Source organism: Nyctibius grandis, chromosome 1, assembly GCF_013368605.1.
Source record: "Nyctibius grandis isolate bNycGra1 chromosome 1, bNycGra1.pri, whole genome shotgun sequence".
NCBI classification, from domain to species: domain Eukaryota; kingdom Metazoa; phylum Chordata; class Aves; order Nyctibiiformes; family Nyctibiidae; genus Nyctibius; species Nyctibius grandis.
In genome coordinates this window covers 125,707,029-125,725,424 of record NC_090658.1, presented here as the reverse complement: position 1 = coordinate 125,725,424, position 18,396 = coordinate 125,707,029, and the positions used below count along the sequence as shown (strand labels likewise).

The 18,396-nt window shown below is 41.9% G+C and overlaps 1 protein-coding gene across 1 annotated transcript in view; it reads right to left on the bottom strand.

Annotated features, from left to right (window-relative positions):
• EVA1A (eva-1 homolog A, regulator of programmed cell death) overlaps window positions 1-18,396 on the bottom strand; it is a 218,113-nt gene that overhangs the window by 69,337 nt on the left and 130,380 nt on the right. The window lies entirely within an intron of this gene.

Sequence of the window (18,396 nt, the reverse complement as noted above, 5' to 3'; positions counted from 1 at the left end):
GGGGACAAGGCAGGTGGCAGCCCAAGCCCTGGCAAGGTATGACAATGGCATGTCCCAAAGAAGCAGAAAATCACACTGAGTGTGTGATCAAAACTTTGCCTTGATGGATGCAAGATACTGCTTTAATTGAACAAAGCTGGATGGATATCTTCCAGCAAGACAAATCCTCTGAACGCCTCTGTACATGCTGGGTACAAGGGGACAATGGCTACTGAACTGGGTGGCAGTTTTGAAAGCGTCCTTTAGACCTAACACCTTGTATGCCTGTGTTCTTGTAGGCAGCCCAGACCTAGCTTGACTTTAGGCTCTCCGCAAATCCCACCTGCCTTTGCAGTAGGCAGTGCCATAAACCCTTTGATAGCAGACCATGGACGTTCTAAGGGGTCCTCTTGTCTTGCTGATTTGGGACCCACACCACCGCTGTAGGGTGGATGAGATGGGCGCCAGCCACATCCACACAACAGGTCATGATAGACTGAGGAGCAGGTCAGATGAGAACTTCCCACTTGGAAACAGGTCAATCACCCCTCAGCCTGCTCAAAGATGTCCTACCAGATAGGGTAAGCTATAGGTTGGAACCCAGGCTTAAGCTCAGATTCAACTCTTTCCTGGAAAGAAAATACAAGCATAGTCATTCTGGCCACAAATATGAAAGTGGCGGGAGATATTTTTCCTTAAAATTGAGCTTTCTCAGGTTAAAGATGGTCTCAGTGAGACCTCTCCACTCCCCAATCAGTTTAATAGGAATGTAATATTCCTAATAAAATAAGAATTTAAAAATATTCCTGTTTAATAGGGAGATCTTAAGGCCAGGTGAGATCATTATGATAACTTGGTCTGATCTCCTGCCTAGCTGAAGCCACAGAGTGGTCTCCCAAACCAACACCAGAAGTGCTATGAATCATGGCACATCTTTCAGTGAGACATCCCACCCTGAATCAGAGACTCTCAGTAAAGGGCGATCTACCCCAGATAAGTCATTTCAGTGGCTCTCACCCTGTCAAGAGGAAAGGCTGCCTTTTTAATCCATATTTGTCTGGCTTCACTCTCCAGCCTCAACCCTGGCCATCACTCATCAGTCCGCTCCAGGAAGCTACAGATCAGGCATGGACAGAGAAGGGCTGCAGCCCACCAAGGCACAGCCCAGACTCAGTTTACCCTCAGCACAGCAGGAATATTTCAATCCCAGGAATAGCTGGTGTTCCTCCAGTATTTTGGTTGAAAACACCCAGACCATGCTGCTTCAAGTGGAAACTGGAGCCTGCTGTTCCCTCGCCACGTAGGCTTGACCTTACAAAACCACAGACAAGTTATCTCATAACCTTGTCCTGAATAAAGAAAATTAGCTGAGCTTTTTTAGTCTCTCACAGTAAGGCAGATTTTACGGACAGACCACAAATCGTGCCTGTCACTCTTTCGAGATCCATTTCCACTGCATTAAAGTCCTTTTTGAAATGTACCTACCAGAACTGGATGTGGTATTACAGTAATGATCTCACCCATGCTGTAAATTTTTAAGACACTTAGACTGGTATCCAGTCGCTCCATCAGAAGCATCTCTCTCTTTGCTGTGCCTTCGTGAATGTAGTAGCGTGTTAACAAGCTGAATTGGGGATTTATTGTTATAGTATCATTTTACTCCAAACTCCAACCTTAAATACAAAACACTTTAAGATTTGGCATTTATATAGTGTTCAACATACGCTTTGATCCAAACAAGGGCTTTGACCTGCCTAACCTTTGGTGTATTTTTTTCGCTCTTGTGAATGACTTAAGCACAATCTTAAGGTATCGGTTGTCACTCCTTAACAAGAGGTTATTTTCAGTTAATCAAAGAAATATAAACAGAGCCTTGTATTGAGTTCAAATAAGCTCAGAGTAGTTATGCCCTTAAAACAGATGTCTAAGGCTGTGTCTCCTTTCAGATCAGAGCTGGTGTACTGTCAAGAAGAAGCCTTGCAGATCTGTTTGCTCAACCAGCTCAAAAAACTGCTATCATCAGCTCCAAACGCTGACATACTCCAGCGTGGCCCATTGAAGTCCATGAACAGAGCAGCCCATGATGCAGATCAGGATATCCAGGCCAAAATCAGATTTGTGAGGTCTTTATATAGATTAGAGAGAACAGCAGAAGGGAATTAGATAGCACCATATTATTTCAAAGTAAGGATAGCCCTGTATCAAGTCCAGGATACTATCCCTGTTTCCTCATGGTTCTGATCCTGAGAAGGTAAAATAATAAAACCAGAAGGTGAAGAGACCGTAAGAGATAGTTGGTGCACCTTGTAATGAACTGAACAGGGTCAGGGCTGGTCTTTGGCCCTGGGGCCAGCAGGCACAGTCCAGCCACACACACTGGTGTGGGACCTGGACTGGTTGGGAATGAGCTCTGGCCAATGCTAATGTTCAAGCCATGCCAGAGAGCTGCCGCTGCACTGGGGTAACAAAGACCACAATAAAATTTAGCACCATGGATAAAAGTTTTACAGTGGCAGGGCCCTGGTGCTATTTAATGAAACCAATTAACTAAAACATAGCTAGTATAAGAGTGACAAATTATCCCACAAGACTTTTTCTTCATCCTGAGGCCTTGGATAATTGCAAGCTTGCCCCTGTGAGTCTCAGACTTGTCTACACAACTTTAACATCTTTATTTCTTACACTTTGGATACTGATTTTTGTCTGTAAGCTGTCTGAGGTAAGGAGAACGTATATCCCTAGAGCTTTGCCCCTGCAGTTCAAAGCACAAGTGCAGCTCCTTAAATCCATGGGGATGCATCTCCAGTCAGTTTAGCCCTCTCAAAGGCAGATCTGAACCCAATACCTGCGCTGTCTCTTTGTAGTTAATAAAGAGAGATTGGCACTTGCAGAGGATAATTCATCTTATCCAAACATAGTTTAAGATGGGTGAGATGAACCACCTCCAGAGCTGCCCCGCCTGCTCCAGGGACTATGGAGGGAGCCTAGCTAATTTTTTCAATCTCGACACCTAATTTTTCAGTGTCTAACATGGGGGTTAAAAGCAAGATATGTGTTTGCCTGGCATAACAGAGCACAGATTATTTCATATCTATACAATAAATATGATAATAGCATTCTCATGCCTTTTGATGCCAGAAGCAAGTAACCTTGTGTAGCCTCTGAATGAGGCAGACTCTGATTAGGCCATTAGGTTTCATGAAGTTACCACTGGAGCCTGATAAGTTGTTGGCACTAAAGCGTATCTTCTCAGCAGGGCATCCACTCTGGATTGCAAGGTGTCAAGAGAAGGGAGAAGCCACTGTGTCTTTCATTAGCTCATTATCCTGAGTGTAATAAATGAGTTTTCAATGTGAATTAATCTGGGGTAGCTTCCTGTACTTGGTTTTGTTGTACACTTACGTGTATAATTAAATACCTCTTTGCTAGGTGCCATTTTCTTTCTCTAAAAATACTTACTCAGTATAATGAGTCAGCTTTCAAACTTCTGATAAACTAAGCTCACTCACAAATAGCACCTGCAGCAACACCTGGAAAAGGTATGGGCAACACATTTGAGAGCAGTCACTTTGCAATTAGCTTCCTGGACAACAAACAGCACATTTCCATTTTTACCTAAAAATAAGACTAGCAGCAAGGAAAAGGTGTGTCTCAAAAGGACAGGTTTTGCCTGTTTATTTGTGAGGATGGGCAACATGCATCCCTTTCTGATAGTCATTTACTTGTGAGGTGTTTAGTTCTACAAGGTTTAGCTATCCTGTCCAGACAAGCAACTAATGAGATTCTAGAGAGAAATAACACACCTTTGCATGTGGGTGCTATATAAAGGGAATGAATAAGGGCTTTATTTTACTTGTTTGTCTTGCTTTATTTTCCCTTTTATTTTTTTTAAATGAGAACTGTCCAGGGCTCACTTTGAAATCCAATGGCACCATGGTCCCCAGTGGAAACCAGTGGGACCTATAGATGAACGACCCACACTACCCTGGATAGGGCTAGAAGAGGGGAGACAATCTTTTTTATCCTGTTGGTAGATCTATAACTAAAACCACAACACTAACAATGTGCCAAAACATTGTTTTTATTAGCTGTACTCTCACCTTGTTTTATCATTCAGGGGAAACTACTTCTGTTTGAAACACTACCTTAAACCTGTTACAGAAGCAGGATTAAGGTCTGGTGATTTCAAGCAGAAGGAAGAGTCTTACTTACAATTTTTTTCTTCACTACCTTTCATTTCATGCTAGAATGTTTGAATCCCACAAGCAAGACTATAATGCCACAGAGATGAAGCCTTTTCTGGCTTTTGCAGTTTCATGGAAGTCACTGCTGTTTTCACATGTTAACATTAGATTACCTGCCATTTTATAAAAAATATTCCTATACCTTTCCAGGCATGCCTGCTCCTTCCCATATTATTTTTGGTATTTATGAAGCCCGCTACACAGACTTCACAAGCAAGTGACCTTTAAAAATGAATGAAGATCTGTAACATTTACATCCTACGTCTTTTACAGCAGGAGAAAAGCTGGTTTCAGCTTCTCCCCTCTCCCTGCTCCGCCCCCCAAACAAATAAGAATTGTTTCTCTCAAGTCCGTCCCTCTCCAGAAAAATCCGACCTACAAATGGCTTTCTCATAACTCAGCAGACTAGTTTAGTCGTCAGACGGATTTATCATTAACCACATAAGCACATGTTGTCCATTCTGTCCAACCTAATGAATGTGTTATAAATAAAACATCTCTAAAAGCAGGTTTCACCATACTTATCCAAGCTGTTGTTGCAAGTCCTTGTAACTCCCAAACCCACTTACGTTAGAAACATTAATCACTTGATTATAATTCAAAGCATCAGCTCTCTACAGCTGAAACTCCCTAGCACTTGACTTTGGCTAGACCTCTAACCTCAACTTATCACTTTCAGGCGTACTCCACATTTTCTTCTCCAATCTGTCACTAATGTAGAAAAGACGTGGGAAGTCACTTTTGAAAAGTATTTTTAACCTAGGAGTGTCTCATTAGAATGAGAACTGTGTATGGAAACTCTAAAACAAAACCTTTCCCATTTTACTTGGCATAGCAATCTGAAAATACCAGAGGTGCATTTCACCACAACCCATGTCATTTAAAACCCAAGCAATGTAAAGAAAAAGGAAATTCTTTTCTAAAAGACACTGTGAGTGTAATTCCTACCTATCCCACAAACATCTTGTATGACCATAGGATTATCTGTAGAGCTTTGTATTCTCCATCTTGAATGAAGAAAGTTGAATCAAGCCATCCATTAATTCTGACTTGCCTGCTCATTCATTAAGAGTGTACATGGACAGTTTGGGTTGTTTTCTCCTTATTTCAGCTGACAATATCGAGATCATATTCCATCTTGACCAAAGTTTTTAAAAGCCCAGAGAAACAAAAGATTAATTGTAGGAAATTATTTTTAAACATCACATGCTTTAGTCTGGAAGTAGAAAGACAAAGATAAAACTCCCAAAAGGAAAGCCACAGCTAATGAGAGCCTGAGAGGAAATGATCACACATTCTCAGTTCTTCTGATGGATGTTCTTCTAGCCTTATTAATCAGAAGCTTGTGATGTCGATAAATCACTGAAGAATGATAACAGATGAAGGTGAGTTTGGACATAAAATGATCCGTTGTGAAGGATTACAATAAAGGAGGAAAAGGAGAGGGAGCCAAATACAGTTTTATAAACTGCATCCTCAGCTTGTGAGGACTTGTAGCTAATAAATGTCATTCCTTTTCTACATTATCTAGGAGATTAAGAATGTTTCTCAATGTATAACTGCTGGGAAGCCTCTGTAGCACCTTCTCCAGTTACTCCAGGAGGTTTACATTACATCAATTGCTTTATTTTTCCATCAATTATGATTTCATTTACAAAGAGGAACTTCAAAGTACCTTTCTTCTTTTAACCTCTTTTGGAGGAAGTAGGCTCCAGCGGAAGAAAAGGAGAATCAAGGCAAGACACTGATGTTTTTGACTTTCCAAGGTTTGTCAGATTTTACTTTGAGATTCCAGCAAGTTTTCTAGTGTGACCTTATCCTGCCTGAATGATCCTGTGTCACAGAGGTATCAGCAAGGTCTCTATGCCTCCAATTAGTCTGCATACAGAGCTGTTGGTTTCTATATTCAGCAAAACCACACAGCTATCAATCAACGTGTATCACAGTTTGTGGTTTTCAAGGAAAGCATTTCCCAGAGCACTTCAGAAATAAATAAATGCGTTTGAGATGCTATTGCTGATGAATCAGTTCTGTTCTCTGCCTTCTCCTAGTGGTTTTTATGCTGCAGAAGACAGCCATGGTCATCCAAAGCAAACCAAAGCCATGCCCTACCAAGCTGGCAATGCTACCTCATGCTGCAGGACAGCACTTGGTAGGTAAATATATTAGCTTGGTCCAGATGCAGCAAAGCTATGCAAGAGACATCATTGCTTCTTGAATGGATAAGCCCTAGCAACAGAGCACATTAGCTTGGATGCACTGTGAGTATTGTCTTACTCTGTGTGAGCCCAGCCCAAACACCTCCGTACCACACTGTATTCTGCAGTAATATACATTGGGGATTAGAGTTGAGTTTCACTATAGTCCTCAGAGCTTCCCTTGCTGGGACTATAGCTGAGGTGTCTGTGGCACCGCGTATGCAAACACTTCCAATTCTAGGTTGCAGCAGCTAACGGAGAGATACATCAGCTGAGGAGTCAAAGGGACAGCCTTTAAAGGGATGAGATATTCCTATAGAAAATAAGGACAATTTATCCCTGTAATGACTGCATGGTACTCCATGGAATAGTGGGGATGGCACTTCTGTTATTTCTGTACTTGCTGAGGTTTCTATATGTAGTTATGTATAAAGGGAAGTACTGAAAACACACATGAATGGACATTATATTACAGCATTTTCCTCCAGGCTTTCTAAGCCATCATGAGCAAGAATAGGAGACAAGTACATGTTAACATAAATTCTGAGCTGAAATGTGTCATTTTACCCGTATAGAAACTGAAAGAGTGGAGCAGAGGGAAAATTAAGAACAAAAGACAGTAAGGAAAAAAAGAGAGAAAGAAGAAAAAAAAAAAAAAGTCCTATAAATAAGCTCTAACATCTGAGAAAAAGAAAGCAGAATATTTGGTGTCCAGTGTTGCAATCTAAGGTCTGCTGTGAAAGGATGCACAAATCTGTGGCATGGAAAAGGGACTGAGTTACTGTCCCAGGGAACACACTCCACTGGAGCAGTCTAACTCATCACGGGGGGATATGTAAGACTTATAGGTCTGATTCTTGCCATATGATTCTTGCCAGATGTCTGGCTATAGACAACTGATCACTAGCAGACTATCTTAAGATAGTCTTCAGCTGAGACACACCACTTCCACCTCGAGAGCACTTAATTCTAAAAATGCAAAGAATTGAGTGCTTGCAATCAGCATAGGAATAAGCTTAAATTACACTTTCATGCTACAAAGCCTCTGCTCTTGAAATATGGAGGCAGCTCAAAGAAATAAAGGGGTATCCAAGCCCTCTTTCCATTGCTCTTGAATGAAGTATGGTATAGATTTCTAGCTCTGGATTCAGGCCTGGAAGCACATCTGGAAGTGTCTCTCCTTGCATACATTAGGTTTGTGCTACAGTCAAGAAATCATGACTTCCATAAATATCATAGATGAAGAAGATTCCTGGCCTGAAAGTAAATATTATTGTTCGTTATGTTATATTGAGACTGACTCCTTAAAAGTTGCAGATACCACAGCCTTAAGTGTCAGCTGCAGAGCCTCGGACTGCCATAGCAATGTTCCTGTGAAGTGAACTGTTTGAAAATCTGCCCCTGAGCCAAGAGATCAAAATCTTCCCAAACCACATGGTTGTTCTGCATTTGACACAACAGCAAAAAATTACACATATCAACCAGGAGTCACCTCACTGCAATACTCAACCAGTAACCCTTACTTGCAAGAGGGAAGGAATTGTGACACGAGAAAAGTGGGAGTCTTTGGCAACGCACTACGAGACAAAAGAACAAACACAGCCCTTCTCAGCAAGCTCACCTGGCACCATAAGTGTGGATAAAACACTGCTGGCTTCCAGTGCCAGTGTTGTGATGATCGTGAAGAAATCCCCTCCTTCCTGGCATGGCATTTGTTGAATTGAATAGCTAGAAAGACCTTTAAAATTGGAAGTGGAGCTACCTCTGGTCGCAGGAACAGCTGCGTCTCCAGCAGCAGCACTGCTGCTAGGAAGCATTACATAAATGAGTTCATGTCAGGTCACAGTCAGAAGATGGTCACAGGCAGAAACACTCCAGTAGGCATTATTTTTCCAGAGCACAGACAAAAGCAGGCAATTTTTTAAAACCAGTTAAACATCACTGCGGTTGCAGACACCATTTATTAATAGTAGAATGGCTTCACAGTCAGTTTGCACCACTGACACCAACACCATCTTTGCTGCACTGAGTTGGTGCAAGTGACAATGAACAGTCATTTAAATTAAGGCACACAACCCAATGGAGACCTTCTGTGGAAACCTCCATGTTCTCGAGACCAAAGAACTGTTCTCAGGTCCAAATCCAGTCAGTAGCTACTTATCCATGAATATGTCCCATGTGCTAGAGAAGAAAACATAAGATCAAGGATCCTGTTCTTAAAAATTAAAAAGGTAATAATACACAGAGGAGCGATGAAAGCCTTCTACCCACTTGCGTAACACTGCTGATGCTTTCTCATTTCTAACAGTGATTACAAAGGAGAAAGAAACAGAGAGTCCCATGAAAATGCAGACTTTGTAACAAGGGGCTCAGCAAGGAGAGTGTTTGCTCTGTCAGGAGCCCACAGGGCAGGAGCAGGGATTCCCACACTGGGCTGCATCCCAAGCCCTGAACTGGGAATGCTCATGGTCCTGGAAGTGCACAGGAAAACTGTACTATGGCACCAAAAATGGTTTCACAAATAGGAAACTTTGGGAACTGCTGCTCTTAAGGGTTTTAGTTAGATGCTTCTACTCATGTCTTGGTAAGGGTTAATTGTATTCAATATGTCAGAGTTGCATTTCTACCCTTAGGAAGGCGATGAATTTGAGCAAGAGGCTTACCTTATAAGCAAGCTGTCAGAAAAAAACAGGACAAATAAAACCTATCTGACCTCCCTGAAGCTTATAAATTCTGCCCCAACTTGTTATCAGATGGCAAACCCTTCTCAGTAACTACAGCGTGCATCAAAACTGGTCATTGCAAAGAAGTATGGTCATGCCCTGTGAGAAATATAATGTAGCTCTCTCTTAATGACACAGCTCTTTTTGGGTTTTAGCCATTAACCATTGGCCCATCTGTATACCCAGAACTCAGTCTTGCTGACGTGTTCTGGACTCTGGGCTGATTCCTGAATCAAATATCCCTTCTTCCTGACTTATGCCATGGTAACACTTCAACCTGGAATCCCCAGTGCCACAGAGAAGGAATCTTTCTTTCCAATGTGCAGCAGTACAGCTGATAATGAATGCCGATGCTAAGCCCCCATACAGTGCTATAGCTGAATAATGTCTTTCAGGTTGGGCTGGCTAGATTAATACAACTATGGGACAGATATGGACATGGAGATACTGCAATACAAGAAACTCAGCCAGCTGAGAATGTCACTGCACATCAAAACTCTCCTCCACCATCTAGTCCAGCTTCCCGAAGAATTTGGAAATTACCTCTGTGCCCTGATCCTCATCTTTGTCGTCTAGACCCAGGACATCTCCAAGACATACTAAAGGTCCAGAAGACAACAATGGTAAGCAACTATGATCCTCTGGCATGATGGAAAGAGAAATAAGGGTCTCATAAAAATGGTGGAATGCATTCCTTCAGGAACTGCAGATGACTTCAAATCTCATCCCCTTTCACTACAAGTAATTGTAGAATTGGTGCAATTCTTTATCATCTTCTATGTGAAATAAAATACATAAGAGGATACATATTTCACAAAAATCAAACTGCCTTGAAAGCCTATCAAAATAATATGCTACACTTCAAACACTCCTCCCCAGAGGGGAGGCTGTGAAAACAATAGTTGAAAGATGTATAATCATTCTGCTTAATGCACTACTGGAAGATATTCAGATGCTCATCTGATGGGTGCAGGAATAGAACAGAAAATAAAATAGTTCCGTTCAGGCCAGGTCAGGTCATCTTCCCAAAGATTGCTCCTGTCCATTTTCTGAAGAAGCACAAAACCCAAGAGATTCTGTACACAAACTGCTACTCAGAAGGGAGTATGATACAATAATAAAAATGAACAGACAGATTTAGAATAGTATTAAAAATTAAAAGCACTTAGTAAAATCCAGTAGCTGCTTGTATGTATGCCCCCAGCTCACTGCAACACAATGCTTTTCTATAACTTTGGGAAGATTTTAGAAGGTGGTAAGTAAGTTGATGCTCTCCATACACCACATACATTAAGGCCTATCATCGTAGGTTTGTCTGCTGCACATCAATTCCAGGCAAAAACACAAAACAGCTATGATGGAACTCAACAAATAAATAATTAATGTCCATCAACAGTGTGTTATGGAAAAGGAATCTTGTGAAATTAATCCAGTCTCACATTTTGATGACCCTACAAAGGAGAATGATAAAAGTAACAAGGTTGATGTAATGGGCTTCTGAAAAGCACCAGGCTTGAATTATTGAGTAATAAACTTGACTGGTTTGAAATCAGCATAGAACAGTGTAGATGAATTAGAGACCAGCTAACAGATACCTTCCCAAATGTAATAGTAAATGGCAAATATTCACTCAGCAAGTGAACTTTTGGTCCCATGTAGATCCTGGCTTACCAGTTGCTATTTAATATTTTTATTGCTGACTCAGAAGAAAAAGTTAAATTATTACTTAGTAAGTTTGTGAAATTTTGGGAAGTGGTATGGAATAAAGAGGACAATAAAGCAAAGCAATCCAGAAAGCAATCCAGTACACTGCACACAAGCCAACAGTATGAATTTCAGTAGAGACGTATGAAAAGTCCTCGGTGTAAGATTAAACAGTGGAGATCTTGCTTCTCAGACATGAGAAAGAGAGGCCAGAAGCAAACTGGAAAAAGCCTAGCACGTTATAGAATCTAATCAGTTTAATATGGACTACCAGTCTGATGTGTTCAGCAGGGTAATGTGTGTACTAGAGGTGTAATATCAGGTAGAAGAAGCAAAGAAATTATATATCATCCCAATTTGGCATTGGTGCAACTGCTACTGATATTCAGAGCCTGTTTCAGAGGCTGCGGGTACTAAGAAATGGGAAAGAATTCAGGGAAAAGCCACAAGAATGAATGAAGAATTGGGAAACTTCATTCCGGAGAAAGACATGAGAAGATATACCTCTTTAATTTTACAAAGAAAAGGCTGAGTGGTTTCTTAATCACAGAATATAAGTATTTAAAGAGAGAATAAAAATTAGCTAACAAGGTTTCTTCAGCCTGAAGAGTAAAAGATCTGGCAATGGCCAAAGCTAGAAGTTGAATCTAGACATTCAGAACAGAAATAAATCCAGTTTCATTGATAATTTTGCATGAGTTGTGGGATACTTACAGCCACTGGGAATCTTCATATCAACTTTTTTAAAGTTTTGCTCCAGTTTAAACAGCAATTAATTGAGGGATGTCTTATGGCCTCTGGTCTCAGTAATCTATCAATTGACAGGGCTTCAAATGCTATTTTACAACCTAATAAATGTCATCTTTGGGAAGAGCTTCATGGGATTCTGCTTTTTTCTTTAACATACTACTAATGGACCACACTGAGTAACTGATACCCTTGTTTTCTGTTCTCATCAAAGGACAATTAAAATAATGATCTTTCAGCAGTAATAGATAATAACACCTTTTCTAATACTTGTAAAGAATGATCAGAGAATGAATCAAGCAATTAATTCTTAGTTCTTAGTCATTCCTCCTACTCAAGTCCCAAACCAATGTTCAGTTAAGCACAGGAATATGTAATTACTGTTTCCTTCAGCCAAGCAGTGGAGAAGGAGAAGAAGGAAATTTGGCATTTGTGACCCTCAGACTGCCATATTTTTTGGTATCTCTACCCAAACCAGAAGACTGGTTGGGTAGAGATTCTTTCTCTAAGGAAAACTGAGATTCTTGCAGGGACTGAAATAAATGTGCTCCTGTGGTTAACGCGGACTCTCTCTCTTCATCCTCACCTGCTTTTTGGCTGTGGCTTGTCCCTTTTGTCACTCATGCTTTAATTTGCCTCCTAATCTCAATCCTGCTATTCAGTGTCTAAGCACTGTGCATGTTTCCTTAAAACCACAAAGAAGCAACCCCACTGTGTAAATGAAACCCATTAAGACATTCCCTGCCCCACGGAGTTCACAACACAGAATGTAAACTTCCGGCCTGCAAACTGAATCCAGCACAGACAATCCCACCATATTTCTTCCCGAGCCTTGCAGGAGACATGCACGCTGATGTAGGATCTCCTTGGGCAGCACAGCAATGCCTAATGAATGAATAACTTCTAATGGGCCTTACAACTAGTGATGGACAGTGCCAGCAAATGCACTGCAAAATGATAGCAAAATTGCTCTGCATTTGCTGTAACTCTCTCCCTGCCCCTCTTTCCAGATATGGGATGGGGTTACCTCTCCAGCTCCTTTTGCCCAGGTGTGTGCAGCAAGGCAAGCTGCATTGCCCCATCCCTTTTCCCAGCCAGCACCATACCCTTCTCCCCTCCACAGCACTGCTGAACACCCATAATCAGTCAAGAGGTGACAGATGACCCAGGGGGCTGAATCTCCTTTCTCAAAACAATGATGATAGTCCCCAAAGGACAGTCTTGAAGTGCAGCTTTCACTGAGTAAATCCCAGGCCTCTGGAAACAGGCTGGGGAACAGTAAATTTAGTAAGGAAAGAGACCCTACAACTCCCTATTGCTTCACCAGCCCTCTGTCTGAAATGTTTAATAGTATGAAGATACTTGCTAGAATCACAGTACGTGTTCAAATACCAGTACAATGAAACAGCATGTTTATGGGGTCAGCCAGGAGGCTCTGGTATGGAGACTCCAGTGTGGACAGAGTTGGACAAACATTAGATAAATAAGTGGGAGAGGCTGAATCTTAGTGCAAACCAAGAGAACTTACTTTGTCTCTAAATGGTGGATCTCACGGACCTAGATTTCAAAGTGAAGCCTCTACAGACAGGTGCAATCACTAGGACTCTAGGTAGGGTCCCCAAACTGAACTTTTTGGCACCATTTTCTGTGATTCTGATTTATCCACAATTTGCCAGACCAAAAGTTGTTAGTATTAGTGCTTTGGAAAGCATGATCTCTCCCAAGATGAGCACCATCCCAGCACCGAGCTTACATCATAGCCAACCCTCCTTCCAAATCATTAATAAGGATCTTAAGCAAAAACAGTTCAACATTGTTCCCTACTGCTCCCCTGAGACATCTCCCACCAAGTGTTGGCATTTGTTCATCACTATGTATTTCTGGTCCCTCCGGCCTGTTTTCAGTCTGTTTTATAATCTTCATCTCCAGTCAATCTAAATTCTTTTTTCAGCTCAGTCTTCATGAAACAATACATTAATTGCCTCAGTACATCAACAGACATCTTATTTACACAGACTAAATGACCACATTCTTTTCATCTACTTTGTCTGCAGTTGGATCAAACTAAGTGATTAAGCTACATCTGGATTTGCTTCTTACAAATCTATGCATGTGTCATTCATGTTCCTTTTCAATGGTAAAGTTAACTTGTGTAGAGGGTCTGCATACTTCCTCCATGCCACTAAAGGAATTGAATAACCAAAGTGTGCTCTGAGTCACTCAGAAAACTCAATAAACTCTTCTTCACCAGGGATGAGGTCTGCTTTAACTGCTTACAGATCTACTTTGTTTAGTATTTTCTCCATTATTCTGTTACGATGAAATTCACCCCTTTCTTTTTCCATCATTTACATTCTGTTTTAGCAACTGTCTTGAGTGTTAGCTGGCACACACATGGCTCCATGTGAATGCACGGCACAGCAAATTCTTCTTCTTTCCTTATTTAGACTGTTTTATTAGAGGTGGAAGCCAAAGTTATTGGATAGTTGCTAGCTCTTTTAATGGCTGCTGTTTATCATAAAGATCAATACAACATATTTTCCTCTGTCCTCTGTTTCTTGCTTGATTCTTCTGTTTTTCAGAGATAACTGTATGTGAGCCAGGTCCTTGACTAATTGCAATAAAAACATAGCAAGCAGATCTGGTTTCCCAAGTTTTATTTCTAAGATTTTCCTGTTTACCATATCCCTGAAACTTGTCTCACAGAGGTCGTGTTCTGCCCCATTCCCAATGTATTCAGTTAACGTTAGTGTCAGGAGACAGCACAGAGATTTGGTAAAACCAGCAGTACTGACTTCAAGTTCTCATTCCATGGGGCTTCCTAATGCTGGTAGACAGTTTGAGGTCTAAAGTGGGATGAAAGGAGACAAGGCGAGGTAAATATGTCACTTCCACTCACAGCTCTGCTTATGGATGCTTCCCAACTCGGTGAAAGTCAGCTAACCCACAGGAACAGCAGTCAGGTATCTTGGCACATGAAAAAGTTAGTGCCTGGAGCCACTCTTTGCAGAGATCAGAACTTTTTTTTCCACTACATATAATGGGGGTCACCCCAGTAATAAGAACAGGATTCTGGATCAGTTTAATGTCTGAATCATCAACTTTGTGTGGTTAAAGGGGGGGAATCAGGGTCATGAAGAAGGATTTCTTAATTTCTTTGTGTCATTCCACTAAATATAAATGTAAATTTTCACCAGCAGAAATGAAATAGCTGTTTCAATGAGTTCTTAAAATGTAGACACACATACACACCCACAAAAAGCCAAACATCTGAGCAGGAAAATGATGTAAATTGAAGAAAATTAAATGGCCTCTACAAGACGCCCTGCCCTTTTAAAGCAGACAGACTTTTCCAAAGAGTGATGAAGAGAACAACTTGTTCCAGCTGCCCTGTGACTCGGACTGGCATAAATGTAATAACTGGCCAGGGCAATTCTGGGACAGCAAAATGAGGTGAAAATAAAGGCCAAGTATTGCCTTGGTTCAGAAGATGTGAAAATTTCAAGTAACTGAACACCAAGCTATTTAACATCTCTGGCTCCCTACTATGTCCTACCAGACAACATATCTACTGTGCACATATGCAAGTGAAAGCACAAGCAGAGAGATGAGGGTAGACAAGTTTGAGCCTAATGGTCACAACTGTATCTGAAATATTTATACCTGAAAACCTCATCACTTACTTGGGTTCTGAAAAGAGAACTGAGCACATCTGAAGATATGGTGAAGATCTTCAAAATGACCGGTCTTTTAGGGAGCTTCAGGCTTGGGCTGTGCATCCTAAGAGAGGATCTCAAAGAGACTCAATTGTGGAGTCCAGCAGTGATTGATGAGATGAGAAAAGCAACACAAAAAAGATCAAAATGGACTAGATAAGTCTCTTGATATCAGCATCTGTGACTCTTGCTATCAGCATTGTGACACTGAATTATTTGCCTCTGTTGTCTTGACTAAGACCTATTAAAATGAGAAACAGCACATCTCAGGCAATTTGTTAAAATCACTTCAAGTCTCTGAGTGACGTTAATGATCATCAGCTGGGGGTGGAGTGCAGCAAGGTGAATGGCAGATGACAAACATCCACCTTTCAGATGTACTTCTATCTGTGCATGTCCACAGTCTCCCTCACCATACCTCCTCACGTCCTACCCTTTACCTTAGTCACCTTCACCACTCTCCTGGAAAGTATCCTCATATTTTTTTTTTAAATAGCAACCTGAAGCAGAAGGGAATAAACGACTTGTCTAAGGTCACCCAAGTCTGCCCAGGTCTCCAGCACTGGTATAGGCAGAGACCTCCATCACTTGCACTTTTGGAGCTGAAGACCAATCTTATGGCTGGGTGGTCCTTAAGGACATGCTCAGAGCTCTGCTGCTCCCTCCCCTCATGACAGCCTCTACATCACCAGACATTGCAAAACCTGTCACGAGGAGACAGAACAGTTAAGGGCATAAGTACCAGCATCAGACCTTGTGAAGGTGCTTCAGGTTTGGTGTATGTGCTTGAGGAGCTGCCAAATTTAAAGACACTCAAGAAGATTTTCACACAAGTATTCACAGAGACAGCCTGTCTCCACATGTCTATCAATAATGCTCAAGTGTCAACACTTCCAGGCTAGGATCTTAAGATGCTCTCACCTGCTTTAGGGTTGCTAATGGCCATTATCCCTGTTTCAAAAATGGGGAAAGTCAGGCGCACAACAATAAAACAATTCTTCTGCTGTAACTTACAGATCAGAGTTGGAATAAAAAAAAATTAAATCCTGGCTCCAGTATCCTATATTATCTACAAAGTGATTGAACCACTCAGAGTTTTCTCTTCCATTCCGTCTCCATCAGCCCCACCTTCCTCCGATTGCCAACCGTTTCTCCCTTTGCTATTGTCAGTTCCCTTCCTATAGTCTTTCCCACTGTCCCTCTCCCAGCAACGATCCCTTCCTCCCCAGTTCTGCAGCTTTGCCTCGGGTCTTGCCCTAAATTTCATTGCATCAGGCCATCTCCCTCGGACCAGAGCTGCTTCTCGGGAGGGGAACATGCAGCTGTTAGTGGCTGGAAAGTAGCCAGCGGACTCCCCATTGCCCTTAGCTATGCTGCAGGAGGATGCTGAGTGACGCTGTCAGCAGAGAGAGCAGTAAGAGACCTTGGCTGCCTATTCAATACCCTGGAAGCATCGCCTAGTCGCTGGAAAAGGGATCTGAAGGAGAAAGGTAGCTCCCCCTGGCCTCACCCAAATGATATTTTATCCGGCATGAAGGAGTTGTTGACAGAAGGGTCTGTGTGTCACCGCAGATCAGAGATTGTTGGCCAGTGGGGATGTGCCTCCACCAGTCACCTTCACTCCAGCAAGAGGATAGACAACTCTCTGAGGCTCCTGCTCACCCATAGCCAGAGGACGAATGCACAGTATTTCAGTGTGCTCATAAACAGGGCTGTTGGGTAGAGCAGAGGGAGGGCACAGGCAGGACAGCCAGCTCCCTTGTGTCATATGGAAGGAACCAGGATGAGGAGCAGGTTTATTTATGACACTGCCGCTCTGATTTGAGCACGAAGGGGTTTGAAAGTATACAGTTTTCATGTTAATTTATTTTTAAATTCAGGAGGAAGGATTGGACTTACTACTTGTGAGTATATCATTGACCTGCTATCATTGACCTGCTCCTTGAGTCTATTAACCTATGACGTCCTCCTCCAGTGCCTCTCTCCCAGGATATACTTCATTAGCTAAACTTAACACCACACAACTTGCTCTCAGGATGCACAGTGGTCCAATAATGGGACTAGTATGGTATGCAACCGCAGGGAAATGGGTTTGAGCAGAGCACAGGTACTCTCCAAGCCTGCCTTCCCCAGCAGTGTGTCTCTGAGTGATGAAATGCAATGCTATCAAATATCATGACAGAAAGCACAAATATATAAAACATGAGGGTGCCTTTTAAAAATAAATGTTGCTCCATGATCTTTTTCCCAGGAGAATGAAGTTTCCAGTGTGCTAGCTCTCTCTGCGTGTGGTATCACATACTGCATGGTCTGTTCCCTATAAGCTCTCAACATATGCTACGAATCTGCCTCTGCAGTACAAGTGTTCTAAATCAGATGCTTATGCCTTCTTCTGATCTTTTGCAGTCACACGTACATACATCGGATTTTGCCACAGGCTATCTATCATTTCTCCCTTTCCACCATCTGAAATGCATGACCCATAATTTGGTTTTATGTATGTTTTACTGCAGTTTCTACATAATCACACAGGAAACTTTAATTCCCAGCTTATGAGGCCAAGCCCAAACATGTAACACAGGACACAGGCTGCAGTTCTAATTCTTGTCTTTCAGAAGTGTCATGACTGTGTCCTCATCACTGACAGGCTGTATTTCTCACAACAGATGGAAAAATATCTGAATCAAGTTCTATTGCAAGCAAAGCCGTACCCTTCATGTTCAGTTGTTTACTTGCATCATTTTACACCTCCTACCCCAAAGTAACACCCAAAGTCATTAGGCAATTGCTGCCCTCTGCCTCTGAGCTCTCCTTGTTTCAGCTGAGGATTAAGCACAGTGGTGGTGCATGAAGTGGGCATTTTCCATCCCTGTAGTGCAGACAGCTCTGCAAAGGCATGCATCACCCCATAATGACCCACAGCACACTGCGAACTTGTGTTGCACGGGGACAGGGTTGGGGATGAATAAACAGTTTCTCTGCATATAATATTTTAGGCGAAAAGACCAATCTCTAACGCAGGTCAGAATACAGTGATGAAGTAGGTGTAAATCTCCTGAAGGCATCAAGGGGAAGCAGCCCCATC